Source organism: Struthio camelus, chromosome 5, assembly GCF_040807025.1.
Source record: "Struthio camelus isolate bStrCam1 chromosome 5, bStrCam1.hap1, whole genome shotgun sequence".
Lineage (NCBI taxonomy): Eukaryota > Metazoa > Chordata > Aves > Struthioniformes > Struthionidae > Struthio > Struthio camelus.
Genome location: NC_090946.1, coordinates 56,372,085 through 56,386,246, shown reverse-complemented (window position 1 = coordinate 56,386,246; position 14,162 = coordinate 56,372,085). Strand labels below are relative to the sequence as shown.

At 43.0% G+C, this 14,162-nt stretch overlaps 1 protein-coding gene across 30 annotated transcripts in view; it reads right to left on the bottom strand.

Moving 5' to 3' along the window:
• Window positions 1–14,162, bottom strand: part of MIPOL1 (mirror-image polydactyly 1) — a 210,869-nt gene that overhangs the window by 177,423 nt on the left and 19,284 nt on the right. For 16 of the 30 annotated variants that reach the window (XM_068946486.1, XM_068946495.1, XM_068946504.1 and 13 more), the window contains one exon: window positions 3,465–3,549. The gene's annotated coding sequence lies outside the window, so the exon portion shown is untranslated. Of the gene's footprint in view, window positions 1–3,464; window positions 3,550–11,991; window positions 12,104–14,162 lie in introns of all 30 variants that reach the window. The other 14 variants (XM_068946476.1, XM_068946483.1, XM_068946482.1 and 11 more) reach the window with 2 other exon arrangements.

The following is a 14,162-nucleotide window of genomic DNA, read 5'->3' as shown; positions in this document are numbered from 1 at the left end:
CAGGCAGAGCGACAGACAGGCAGAGCGAGCGCGCGACAGAGCGACAGACAGGCAGAGCGACAGACAGGCAGAGCGACAGACAGGCAGAGCGAGCGCGCAACAGAGCGACAGACAGGCAGAGCGAGCGCGCAACAGAGCGACAGACAGGCAGAGCGCGCGCGACAGGCAGACAGGCAGAGCGAGCGCGTGACAGACAGACAGGCAGAGCGAGCGCGCGACAGAGCGACAGACAGGCAGAGCGACAGACAGGCAGAGCGAGCGCGACAGGCAGAGCGACAGACAGGCAGAGCGAGCGCGCGACAGGCAGAGCGAGCGCGACAGGCAGAGCGAGCGCGACAGGCAGAGCGAGCGCGCGACAGGCAGAGCGAGCGCGCGACAGGCAGACAGACAGAGCGCGTGACAGAGCGACAGACAGACAGAGCGACAGACAGACAGAGCGACAGACAGACAGAGCGACAGACAGACAGAGCGAGCGCGACAGGCAGAGCGAGCGAGCGACAGACAGGCAGAGCGACAGACAGGCAGAGCGACAGACAGGCAGAGCGACAGACAGGCAGAGCGACAGACAGGCAGAGCGACAGACAGGCAGAGCGAGCGCGCGACAGAGCGACAGACAGGCAGAGCGACAGACAGGCAGAGCGACAGACAGGCAGAGCGAGCGCGCGACAGAGCGAGCGCGCGACAGAGCGACAGACAGACAGAGCGAGCGCGCGACAGAGCGACAGACAGACAGAGCGACAGACAGACAGAGCGACAGACAGACAGAGCGAGCGCGACAGAGCGCGAGCGCGACAGAGCGCGAGCGCGACAGAGCGACAGAGCGAGACAGAGCGACAGAGCGAGAGCGCGCGCGAGAGACAGCGCGCGCGAGAGACAGCGCGCGCGAGAGACAGACAGCGCGCGCGAGAGACAGACAGCGCGCGCGAGAGACAGACAGCGCGCGCGAGAGACAGACAGCGCGCGCGAGAGACAGACAGCGCGCGCGAGAGACAGACAGCGAGCTACAGACAGAGCCAGCGACAGAGCGACAGAGCGAGACAGAGCGACAGAGCGACAGAGCGAGAGACAGGCAGAGCGAGAGCGCGCGCGGGAGACAGAGCGAGCCAGCGAGCGAGCGCGGGAGACAGAGCGAGCCAGCGAGCGAGCGCGAGAGACAGAGCGAGCGCGAGAGACAGAGCGAGCGCGCGACAGGCAGAGCGAGCGCGCGACAGGCAGAGCGAGCGCGCGACAGGCAGAGCGAGCGCGCGACAGGCAGAGCGAGCGCGCGACAGGCAGAGCGAGCGCGCGACAGGCAGAGCGAGCGCGAGAGACAGAGCGAGCGAGCGCGAGAGACAGAGCGAGCGAGCGCGAGAGACAGAGCGAGCGAGCGACAGGCAGAGCGCGCGAGCGACAGGCAGAGCGCGCGAGCGACAGGCAGAGCGCGCGAGCGACAGGCAGAGCGCGCGACAGGCAGAGCGCGCGACAGGCAGAGCGAGCGCGCGACAGGCAGAGCGAGCGCGCGACAGGCAGAGCGAGCGCGCGACAGGCAGAGCGACAGACAGGCAGAGCGACAGACAGGCAGAGCGACAGACAGGCAGAGCGAGCGCGCGACAGAGCGACAGAGAGGCAGAGCGACAGAGAGGCAGAGCGAGACAGAGCGGCAGAGCGAGACAGAGCGAGAGACAGCGCGCGCGAGAGCGCGCGCGAGAGAGAGCGAGACAGAAAGCGAGCGAGCGAGCGCGACAGAGCGAGCGACAGAGCGAGCGAGCGCGACAGAGCGAGCGAGCGCGACAGAGCGAGCGAGCGCGACAGAGCGAGCGAGCGCGAGAGACAGAGCGAGCGCGAGAGACAGAGCGAGCGCGACAGAGCGAGCGAGCGCGAGAGACAGAGCGAGCGCGACAGAGCGAGCGAGCGCGAGAGACAGAGCGAGCGCGAGAGACAGAGCGAGCGCGAGAGACAGAGCGAGCGCGAGAGACAGAGCGAGCGCGAGAGACAGAGCGAGCGCGAGAGACAGAGCGAGCGCGAGAGACAGAGCGAGCGCGAGAGACAGAGCGAGCGCGACAGAGCGAGCGAGCGCGAGAGACAGAGCGAGCGCGACAGAGCGAGCGAGCGCGACAGAGCGAGCGAGCGCGAGAGACAGAGCGAGCGCGAGAGACAGAGCGAGCGCGAGAGACAGAGCGAGCGCGAGAGACAGAGCGAGCGCGCGAGAGACAGAGCGAGCGCGCGAGAGACAGAGCGAGCGCGCGAGAGACAGAGCGAGCGCGCGAGAGACAGAGCGAGCGCGCGAGAGACAGGCAGAGCGACAGGCAGAGCGAACGCGCGACAGGCAGAGCGAACGCGCGACAGGCAGAGCGAACGCGCGACAGGCAGAGCGAACGCGCGACAGGCAGGCAGAGCGAGCGCGCGACAGAGCGACAGACAGGCAGAGCGACAGACAGGCAGAGCGCGCGACAGAGCGACAGACAGGCAGAGCGACAGACAGGCAGAGCGAGCGAGCGACAGAGCGAGCGAGCGACAGAGCGAGCGAGCGACAGAGCGACAGACAGGCAGAGCGAGCGCGACAGGCAGAGCGAGCGCGACAGGCAGAGCGAGCGCGACAGGCAGAGCGAGCGCGACAGGCAGAGCGACAGACAGGCAGAGCGACAGACAGGCAGAGCGACAGACAGGCAGAGCGACAGACAGGCAGAGCGACAGACAGGCAGAGCGACAGACAGGCAGAGCGAGCGCGCGACAGCGACAGACAGGCAGAGCGAGCGCGCGACAGACAGGCAGAGCGAGCGCGACAGGCAGAGCGAGCGCGACAGGCAGAGCGAGCGGGGCACGACAGACAGGCAGAGCGACAGACAGGCAGAGCGAGCGCGCGACAGAGCGACAGACAGGCAGAGCGAGCGCGCGACAGAGCGACAGACAGGCAGAGCGACAGACAGGCAGAGCGACAGACAGGCAGAGCGAGCGCGCGACAGACAGGCAGAGCGACAGACAGGCAGAGCGACAGACAGGCAGAGCGAGCGCGACAGGCAGAGCGAGCGCGACAGGCAGAGCGAGCGGGGCGCGACAGACAGGCAGAGCGACGGACAGGCAGAGCGAGCGCGCGACAGAGCGACAGACAGGCAGAGCGACAGACAGGCAGAGCGACAGACAGGCAGAGCGACAGACAGGCAGAGCGCGCGCGCGACAGGCAGAGCGCGCGCGCGACAGGCAGAGCGCGCGCGCGACAGGCAGAGCGCGCGCGCGACAGGCAGAGCGCGCGCGCGACAGGCAGAGCGCGCGCGCGACAGGCAGAGCGCGCGCGCGACAGGCAGAGCGACAAAATAGTATGACACAATCAAGGAAGACCCACATGGCAGGCAGGAAAAATGCCGATAAGAAGGATACTTAACAACAACATTATCAGCATAGCATTTTGAGCACTACTTGCTTAGAACATCACATTTTTTTTTCCCCCCTCCAATTTATTACATGTTTGGAATATGTGGTTTGCTCACCTTCCTGCAATAAGCCAAACTGAACCACTGATTGAAAAAGTCAGATGAAACGTCTGTAAGCATTTGGTTCAATCCCACAAATCCTCTAAAAAAAACAAAACAAAACAAAAAACCCAAATAAACATAAGAAAAAGTCACTATGATTGAAGTAGCTTCAAAGCTGACTTTGGAAATGATTTAAGAAACATCTGAAAATACACTTCTGATCTGATACTTGCAAAATTAATTGTGCAGTATATTCAATACTTCAAAATTCCCAAATCCCCAAATCATAATTCCCATTACCGCAGAAAAGTTATCCTAGATTTTACTATAAAAGCAAGAGTAAGTCACAGAATATCATATACCCATAAAAGCAGGCAGCTACTTAGTGCCAGAATCATAAACCATCATCATACATAGTAACATTAAACAGAAATGATATTTCTCCTGACAAAAGTATTCCAGCTTAATAGCTTAGCTGATTTCACAGACAGAAGGAAGACTGAAGAGGGACTTGGAAAATGCAAGGAGGTAACAAACAGAACTGAAGCACAGAATTTCTCAGTTTATCCAGCCCATTCACATTTCTCAAAGTACCTTTAAATAGCCCCATTTTTCCCCAACAGCAAATGCATTCCAATTCCTAGCATAAAGGCTACGAAACTGTTCTTGATCAGTCTCCAGTATCCACCCTATCATTAGTGCTGAACGCGCAGAGGCTCATTAGAAGTGTGCCAACCATTCAAGACCCAGTACTGTAGGTGGGGAATGAGAGGGGCCCGCAGGTCTCACAGAACTACAGCTACACCTATTACACATCTGACAGACTGTTTTGAACAGCATGAAAACACAAATGTACCTCCAATGCTGTCATAAAGTAACATACCTAGTGCACTGGATATACCCAAATTATTTACCCACTTAAATTCAACAGCATACATTTGAGTTGCTGAAAAGAGAATCATGTCATAGATCACCTGAAAATTTTGCAAAGTGAAAAGACTAAAGACTCTGGATCAGCCAGTTTTGTTCTCTTCAAGAGAATTAACTAAGCTGTTCTCTGAAATGAATATCTGAGGAGAACTAAAAGCATAATTGCTCCCTAAACCACTCTTGCACAATAGTAAGATCACCAAAACTGATAATGTTGCTTTGGTGTAAATGCAGGCATGCTTTTGTCTACAACTCAATAAGTCTGCCCTCAATTTATGATTCTTTTTAAATCTAGCAAATAGATTCACTACATAGTGCCTTCATCTGCTGCAAGTACTAGCCTAATACTAATAATTGAGGACAATGTGGAGGGGGTTATGAACCAATGGCACACTTCAGGATGTGTGCGCTATACTCAGTTAACAGCATTTTGGAGTGTTTTCAGCACATATGCAGTAGTTATGTGCTTACAATATACTTAAGTATGATATCACACATGCCATACTGTGCTTTTGCTTATTTAGTTACCATGAGCAGGCTAGTGGTTTTAAATAATTAATATAGATACTTCCTTCGGATTTAATTCACTACCAAAGAAACTTGAAGACCAGAAGCATTTAAAAGAGCAAGCTACACAGCTAGAAGTAGTCTGAGACCATCACAGAAGAATCAGATGCTCTGAGGTAAGCAAGAACCGAATAAGAACTACAGACAAGTACCGTGTGTCAACGTAACTAAACCTGTTGAGAATGTTCAGAATTTAAATGGAAGCTGAAAACCAAAGAGACTAAACCCACAAACTTTTGCCACTATAGAGTTGCTGTACTGCTTCCTTCTCCTGCACCAACCAAGTAAGGTACAAGCTCAAAAGAAGAGCCTCCATAGAGTCCAAATCAGCAGCCAGCAGCTGGGAAGAGAAATGGCAAACAGGAAAAAAGAGGTGTTAACTATTAAGTGAAAGAAAAAAAAAACGTTTAAAATGCCAGGCACCTTTCCACAGAAGTTTCTGACAGTAAATCAATCTCCCTGCCAAGTTTCAATAAAATGATGCAAAACATGACCACACATTAGATTCCTAGTGAAACTGCTGCAATTATTTTAGAAAAACAATATATTTATCTCTAATCTCTATTTTGGAAAATGGCCAAAACTTCCTCAGCTGAAACTTACAAAAACATCCAGTCCAAAATATCTACTGTGGAAAAAAAAAAAATCTCCACCCAAAACATTTAATGTTTTGCAAGTTATAAACACTGGAAAACCTAGAAAAGAGACTCTTTCAAAGACAGGTAAAGGACAACTTTAAGCACAGGCAGAACTATCAGATCCCCCATAATGAAACCACGACTATTAGCTCTGTCATTTCTGTTCTCATTCAACTAATGAAATATCTGAGCATTTTTGGAAATACATTTTTTGGGGAGAAAAAAATATATAGCTCCACAATCTTGTCATCAATTATGAAATACCTGCTGGAATAATGAAGCTGGAGCCTTCTTTACGTAAAAAGCCTTACTTTATTTAAAAAAAAAAAAAATCCTTTACTGTGCTTTGAAGAAAGGTCATTTCAAAACCTTCACAAGCACATTATTTCAGACAGAAACAAGAAAATAATTTACAGTGCAGAGCCTTAAAAATTCCTCTGAGGATACATACCACAAAGAGGTTCAGATAAGTTTAGCGTCACATAACTGACAGAAAACTGACATAACTCGGAGGTTCTGAGCCTCAAAAAAAAAAAAAAAAAAAAATCAAACAGCTTCTTCCCACTAAGTCTATATAGCCAAAAAAAAAAAAAAAGAAAAGAAAAAAGAAAAAAAAAATCAAATGGAAAAAATCCCCACTTTCTTGAAAAAATTTAAGGCATGGAAATATCTAGCCAGTTTCAGCACGATTCTTTTCTTCAGCTGTTTGCAGAAAGAAACAGAAGTTCAATATTCTTTTCTCTCTTACAACTTCAATATGAATATAGATATCCTAATTATTCTTCGATTCAAACTACATTTAAAATGTTTTCACTGCAAACACACTGGGCACCGGAGGTGAAAAGAAGAAATTAAATTAGGTTTTAGAGAGCTGAGACATCAGCTGAATCTTGGCCCTAGAGCAGTTATTCCTGGGTGGAACAAAACAGCTCTAAATTGACTTACTAGATGAAGGAGGCAAAATTCTTACTTAGCACTTCTGAAATCCAGGCTTGTTTTGATAACTGCTTTCTCATGTATATAATCTTGCCGAACAGTTTGAGACTTGTTTGTCAGAGGTTCTGGGCATTACAGTTTCATTGTTTCATACCACCAAAAAAAAAAACCCCACACACAAAAAAGAACAAAACCCCAAAAAACCTCCAAGGTCCCACACTGTACAGCAATAGAAACATAGATAAAACACAAGATAAAAAGGAAAGAAAATCCCCACCAACAGTTCAAACATTCAGAACAATATTCTGGAGCTGCAAGATTTGTAGACTTCAGTTTTTTAAATCTTGCTTTTTATGCTGAAGGAGCACATTACAAGGTTAGGAACTTGTACTAGGTTGGCTTCTATGCTTAAACATAGCATTAGAAAAACTTCTAAATAGCTTCCTATTTCACATCAAACTAGGAGGAAAGAAGGGAGAAAGTCTTTTGGAATGTTTCTTTACTACCAGCTACTTTTCTTTAACGTTTTATGACCCATGCTGGCAAAAGTAAATCTTAACACGTTTATCAAAATTTAATGTAAAAGAGCCATATTTTTCGAATAGAGCTATGTAACTATGACATAGTTCTTAGAGTGGACTTCAATGTACTTTTAATTTCTTCAAAACTTCAAGACCAAAACATTTAACAGATTATTTTTCCTTGTAAAAAAATATGCCAGTAAGTTGCATTTTCTTTTCTACTTTACCACACTCCCCGTTCTTCAGCTGGATTGTGCATCTACTGAGTTGACTGCTTTGGAAAAAGAGGCACTCTGGTAAGCTGGCAGGCTTTGTCTTGTAAAATTTACCTTATTAGAAGGTGTTGATCCTGCCTGAGAAGAGTTAAGTGAGTTTAATTTACTCAGCACTCTGAACCTCACTGAGGATTTTTTTTTTTTTAAATTAAAGATATCCACTTCAAAAAGATAAAGCTAAGAAAAAGGTAGTTTAGCACTTAAAGATTTTATGCTGTCCTTTTAGGACAGGTTGAAAAACACAACTACTCTCAAGCATCCATTAATAGGCACCTCCCTAAAAACTTCTTTCACTAGATGTATGAAAAGCTAGACACCCTAAAACCAGCAAACTATCTTCCCATCATAATTTTTTAAATCATAAAACTACTGAAATAGTTTTGTTTAAAAGTATTTCTGAGAAGAATATTTTCTGAGAATATTCTTACAAACTTCTGTAGAACTGAGGTTAAACATTAGTCTGAATGGACTTTATTCCAGCTGGAACAAAATTCTGCTTTTACTCACAGTATCACATTTCTGATTGGTATTAGTTAAAATACAGAGCTGCAGAGGTACAGACAATTTGAGTAATCTCTCTGAAAGGCTGAATGACAGTATCATCGGAAAGAAAGTATAATATATAATATTGAATGTGTTCTCAATAAAGTATTTTTTATTTGTAAGATATACTTGGAAAGCATGTATTACACCAAACAGAAAACAAAGTACAAGACATCTAACTCTAAGGGCACTTAACTCATAATTTTGTGGCTCTTTTTAAAAGCCTCTGTATAAGTTACATGCACAAGATAGTGAATGTTTGCCAAAAGAGTTTTACATGCAGGAAGATTTCTGAAAGATACTTTTAAAATATGAAGGGAATTATAATTTTTGCCTAATATTTAGTAACCTTCAGATACAGTAACACCACTTCAGATCCTGCAAAAAACGCTCTGGAGACAAATATTAGTCTACCACAGGATAGTGAAGAAGAGGAACAAAATTACATTTCAAGGGGAAACTATTTCAGTTAGAGTTACCTTGTACGCCTGCACAGCAGTCACCTTCAGTACAGTGTGGGAAAATCTGTTACACCCCACAACCATGTTTACTTTTGCTACCATAAAACTCTTGAGTCTACAAAGCAGCAAGCTGAAATTGGCTCCAAGCCACATTTCTATCACCCTACTTTTATGCTACTCTAGTCCAGCAAACTATACCCTTACAACACCCTTAACTGGCTGAACGTACATCCCAGGATAAGATAGTCTCTTGCTATATCAATTATATCATAATCTACAACCTTTATGATCAAGGAATCCTTTTTGAATGTTCCATTCTTTTATACTGCCAGGGTGCAATGAAAGTAGTGGTGGTCTGGGTAAATCCAACTGTTCTTTTAGCAGTTGTATTACAGAATAAATGGACTCATGATCCTGAAAGAAATTCTACAGCATCAAAAAGAAAGAGGAGGCAGTAACCTCACAGGGAGCTTCATTTCGATATCAGTCCTCCTGCAAGATAATTTCTGACAATTTTCTCCACAAGTGGCAGCTCTTTCAGTTGAAGATTTCCAGTGCAGCATATTAAACAGACCTAAGGACTGCTGAGATAGCAGAAATTCTTTCGTATTCACCCTTAACTTTTTTTTAAATAAAAATAGTGCCTTCAGAGTGAAGCTTAAGTTCCATTAGAGAACTGCAGCAGAAAAGCTGCAAGTTCTTTCCCATTGCTGCAATAAGTCTATACTGGTTCATGTTTTTGAAGTTCTCTTCATCAGTAAATGGAATAGAAATGTAACAAAACAAAACAAAAAAAGTATCCTGATTCTCTATGCAGGGAGAGCTTAAAAACAGCTTTGGTTAATGAGAGGTTTCCTGCAAACATCTTTCAGATTATTTTCCTTGAAAACATTTATACATTACCATTATTATGAACAGTTTTCATGCACCTGTTTGAGATACGTGAAACACTATGATGGATAAAGTGGTTTCATCCTTTTTTTTTTTTTAAAAAGCTAAAAATCTATTTGCTAAAACACCACAACACAACGTATTTCTTCAAGGACTGCATGTAGTATATGAACCAACATGTTTCCATTAAATTTCTTTGACCAACTCTCCCCCCATTCACCTCTCCCCCTACAAAATCATGTCCCTGTGCTTAGCTGCAAAATGGATTAATTAGAAAAGATTTGTTCAGCTAGTCTGAGAAGCAGTTTATCAGCAATTTTTGCCAAGACAGCATCTTGGCAATTTGTAAGAATGCCAAGGATATTGTAAAGCTATACACAGAGCAAAAGAAAATGTTGAAGATTTAGTAATTCAAGTCATGATTTCTCTTTAAAAAGTATTAGCTAATGCATATCTGTTGATAATAATGTAAGATGATCATATTTTGTTTTCCAATACCTTCTTGTTATTTTTTTTCCTTTTTGTAGAAATTACTCAGTACTTTTCTTATTTGTGGAAATTTTTACTTTAGTCATGAACCACTCAACAGCACATAAAAACTGAAGTTACAGTAAAGGTCTATTTAGTAAGAGAATAAGGTTTCCCAAAACTTGAAACAGAGGCTAACAAATATTGTTTTCTGATATGGAGCAATATGTTACAGAAATGGGCTCTTAAATCAAGGGCTCCATACTCTATATAAGATTTGGATCCCCTCAGCGGCAGCTCCTGTACACATGAGGCTGTTTGAACAGGACCAATCTAATTTCTTAATGTTATCCCAATGACAGTTCCATTCTCAGGTGTAGTGCTTTAGCAAATTTTTAATTAATCCCTTTTTAATAAAGACATGTTAACTTGGCTGCTGGTTACATGTGACAAGACATCAGATGAAAATACTCACTCCTTTGAAAGACCAAAAATATCCACATCTCTAGCATTATAATGAAAGTAAAGAACACAGGAGGAAAGATGGTGCTTATCAGTGTCATTTTATTCACTTTATATTTCCCACAGAACTAATGTGTTGCAAGGAAAGGGGTTTCCAGCTACTGACCTTGGCATTCATCAGGACCATACTGTGATTTATACTGAGAATTCCAAGCCTTTATCTGATCTTATAAATAAATGTAAAATACATAAAACAATTATCCTAGTGTAAAATTGAATTTTATCTCTCTGTATTCAGCTTTTGTCTATGCTACATATTCCTATGTTTGAATACAATTCAAAATTAATAACAGCTATAATTTATTTTCTGACTTTTCATTATCTTGACACTTTAACAATCACTTTTTATATACTCAAGCTTTAATTTTATCTAGGGCTTCAAGCCCACAGTTGATTTTTACACATAGAGAATGTACTCCTTAGAATACCTGTTCAAGGAATAAGCCTGTTAAAAGAATACTTTTCCAATTTTGCAGACCAAAATACAGTATAAAGAAATAACAGGATTTTATAACAAAGAAAAACATCAGATTATGAGATAATATGTAACACTGCATGTAAATGACAGAAGAAAAAATGTCAGAAGGAATAAGTTACAGTGAAGTCACTTAAGAACTTGTAATGACTCTTTTTAGAGCTTTCTTGCTTCTGGAAGTGGTATCAGTCAGTGATATAAGCCTTATCTTTAGTATACTGATATCAGCAAAAGAGCATACAAGATTTCAAAAGGTGAATGAAATCCCAAAATGTTCATTTATGTAAGAAGACAACTGTAAGGGTCAAAAGAAATCATCTGTTGGCAGACTCTGGCTTACAATTTTAACATTATGAAGACTTACATCTCTTTAAAAATTCTTATGCGTTACTAATATAACAGGATACTAACTATATTGCAACTCATTTAAAAGTGTTCATACAATTGTATTATCAAGTGCTTTGTTCAATACTTTATCCCATTCTCTCTCTTTCAGAAAGGAATTCTGAAGTTGGTAACTCTGGAAAATTATTAATGAGCAGCTTAGATTTTTATTATTATAGAAAAGGACAACCAGGGAGGTTTTCCCCCCCATTTTCCCCTACTTTAAATTGAATGCCACAGCATTAGCAGCTTGGCATAGAGATTAGTCTAAGGTGCACACAAGTCTTCCAGTGGTTCATGAAAATCACCTCATCGAGCATTGTTTTGGGCTTAAATATAAGGTATACAAATGGACCAATCTAACAGTTTCTTTTCTATTGTTAGAAGCCAGCATTAGTTAACATGTCTTCAGCTAGCCATCCCCTAAGTTTTACTACTGTATACATACACGCGTTGATTTCAAAGAAAGTCATCGCGTCTCAAGTCAAGTTCTCACTACCACGCTGGCTCAAGCACTTTGCATGCAAGCATTACCATTTAGGCAAAAACTTTATTTTAGGCAAAGCAAAAGGCCCAGGAGAAGAGAAGATTACAAGCAAGTTCTCTTATCCAAGCAGGCAGATCTGAGCCAAGCGTGGAAAACAAAAGCAAGGATGCCAATTCAGTCATGCCATACAAATACACACAGTACAGCCCCAAAGAGATTTTGATGAATAAATATGAAGAACAACATAGCTGTGTGAACTGATAGCAAAGTTGCAACTTTGCACACATGACAAGCAGAACTCCAGGATCGCTGCTATTCTGCAGAAAACAAGATGACTGGTTACACCAGTGCCTCACATACACTAACAGTGGAATTCATTCATGTGTGCAGCAAACAAAGCTGGTCACTTGGCCTTTGTCACTACAACAGGAATGTCATACTCACAGCAGTCTAGACCACCATGGTTTAAAACAGCACACCCCAAAATGAGTGTTCCTGGGTCTGGAACGGGCAGGTGTCAGGATGAGGCACGTTTAGGAAGCAGTCCCTTGAATAGCTTGTGATAATGCATGGGAAGAAAACAATATAAAAGAACATTGCAGTTAACTGAATAATAGGTTAAAGAAAACAAATAGTATTTTTGCAGCTTGGCATTTATATGTGAACTACTGGTGCAACTCTATGCTTGACAGAAAAACTATGAAGCTCTTGGTAGCTTGACAAGACAAGCTACAAGCTTGAATGAAACGTTCAGCCTAAGGAATTAGAATAAATCTGATGACTGATGTGTTACTGAACGTGACAGGCTGCCATTTGTTTTAAACAGGATCTCTGCTAGGATGTACTGAAAGCAATTTTTTCCCCATTGCCTTAAACATACTAAGGTTTTTCCCCAATGAAATCAGGCTAATCTGTTAGGACAAATGACCTACTCGAACTATTGCCATTTAAATAAAACAATGAAATAGTCATTCAGTTTGCTTAATTCATGCTGACATTAAACTTAGGTGATTAATTTACATCCAGTCCACAAAGGTATACAACAAAAGTGATTACCCTTTCTTCCCAAGTTAACTATAAAGTTGTAACATGTGAGCAAATAAGTGATTAAAGGAGCTTACCCAAGACCTGTTCTTACAGACAGTTTCATATATGGAAATACTATTGTTCAACCAAATTATTATTGTTCAATCAAATTGTTCAATCCGTTATCAAAGCAGTTAGATACATTCTCAAGTGACACAGGAAAACATTTCTAGTAGTATCTTTTTCATATTATCAGCAGATTTTATTCAAAAAATCGGTACAGAGGTTCTCCAACAGCTTTTACAAATTAAGAAAAACTGCTTAATGAAAGTCCTACACTGAAACTGTACTGCGACTGATAGCTAGAGACAGATTAAAACCTGCAACACTAGTTTTAATCTGCCCAGAACCTAGAAAAAGTTTAAAATACTAATACATGTATGCCTTTAATTATTTTAAATGCACATATATACACATACACTATCATACAAACAATCTAAAATAAATAAAAATATCATGTGGGAGGAGATTTATGCTATTTTAAAAACCATACAAACAGCGAAAAAACTTTTGTCAAGAAAAGAGCTGGGCTTAAATCAGAATATCCTTCCAGGAATAGGCTACTGAAGGAATACTGAAGTAATAGCTGCTGAAGGAATTACTGAGAAGGAATCACCATCTCCTTCTGCAGGTAATGATCTAAAACTACACTAAAAACAAGTAAAAATAATAAAAAAGGATTTTTTCATCTGGAATCTGCAGCTTATATAGGGAGAACTCGCAAAACTGGTCATTGCTGGAATAGCAGTGGTAGTGTCAGTTTGAACCACAGTATATTTACAAAGCTAAACAGAGAAGCAAGCACAGTAACTTCCCTGTTTGTATAACCTACTGCTAAAGGAGAACAAGAATCAAACTACTACCAAATTCATTAAAATTTTACAAAAGCTGTATGTCACAAGGGGTACACAATTTAAAGTTTTTTCGCTACTGGGTGAATTTCCATCTTGGATAGCTGATTCACACACATACATATCACACCTTTGGAAGAACAGTATAGTCCATACTGTTTATCTTATAAACATCAGTATCAGACCTATTTATCTCGCAAGCTCCCCTTACTGCTATACAACATTGCCACAACTAGAGGTAATTAGCCCAGCAGGAAATCTACTTCTAAGCAGGGGTCAGATTATAAGTACTGCATGTATTTTATTGCCAGAACAGAATAACTGGTGTTTTGAAACATGCTTTGTACTACTTCTAGTGTGTTTGTGTGTCTGAATGACTGTTAAATTGAATATTAAAGCTTAGCCCTGTTCTAAAGTATGTGATACTATATTTGGGAATGCTTATCCATACCAACGCACCTGAGATAGGAATAACATTCTTGTATTTACAACAGTAGTTGTAGCCTCATTAAGACAACAATGAGATTATCAGTATGGACTATGAACACTTCCTAGTTATACTTTTCTGTAGTGGCATCTACTTCCACTACGGCTCACCAGAATCTGCTACTGAGACAGATTTACCACCATAGTGAAAGAGTACTTTTTAACAGCAGCACTTCCCAGTTTAGGGCAGGA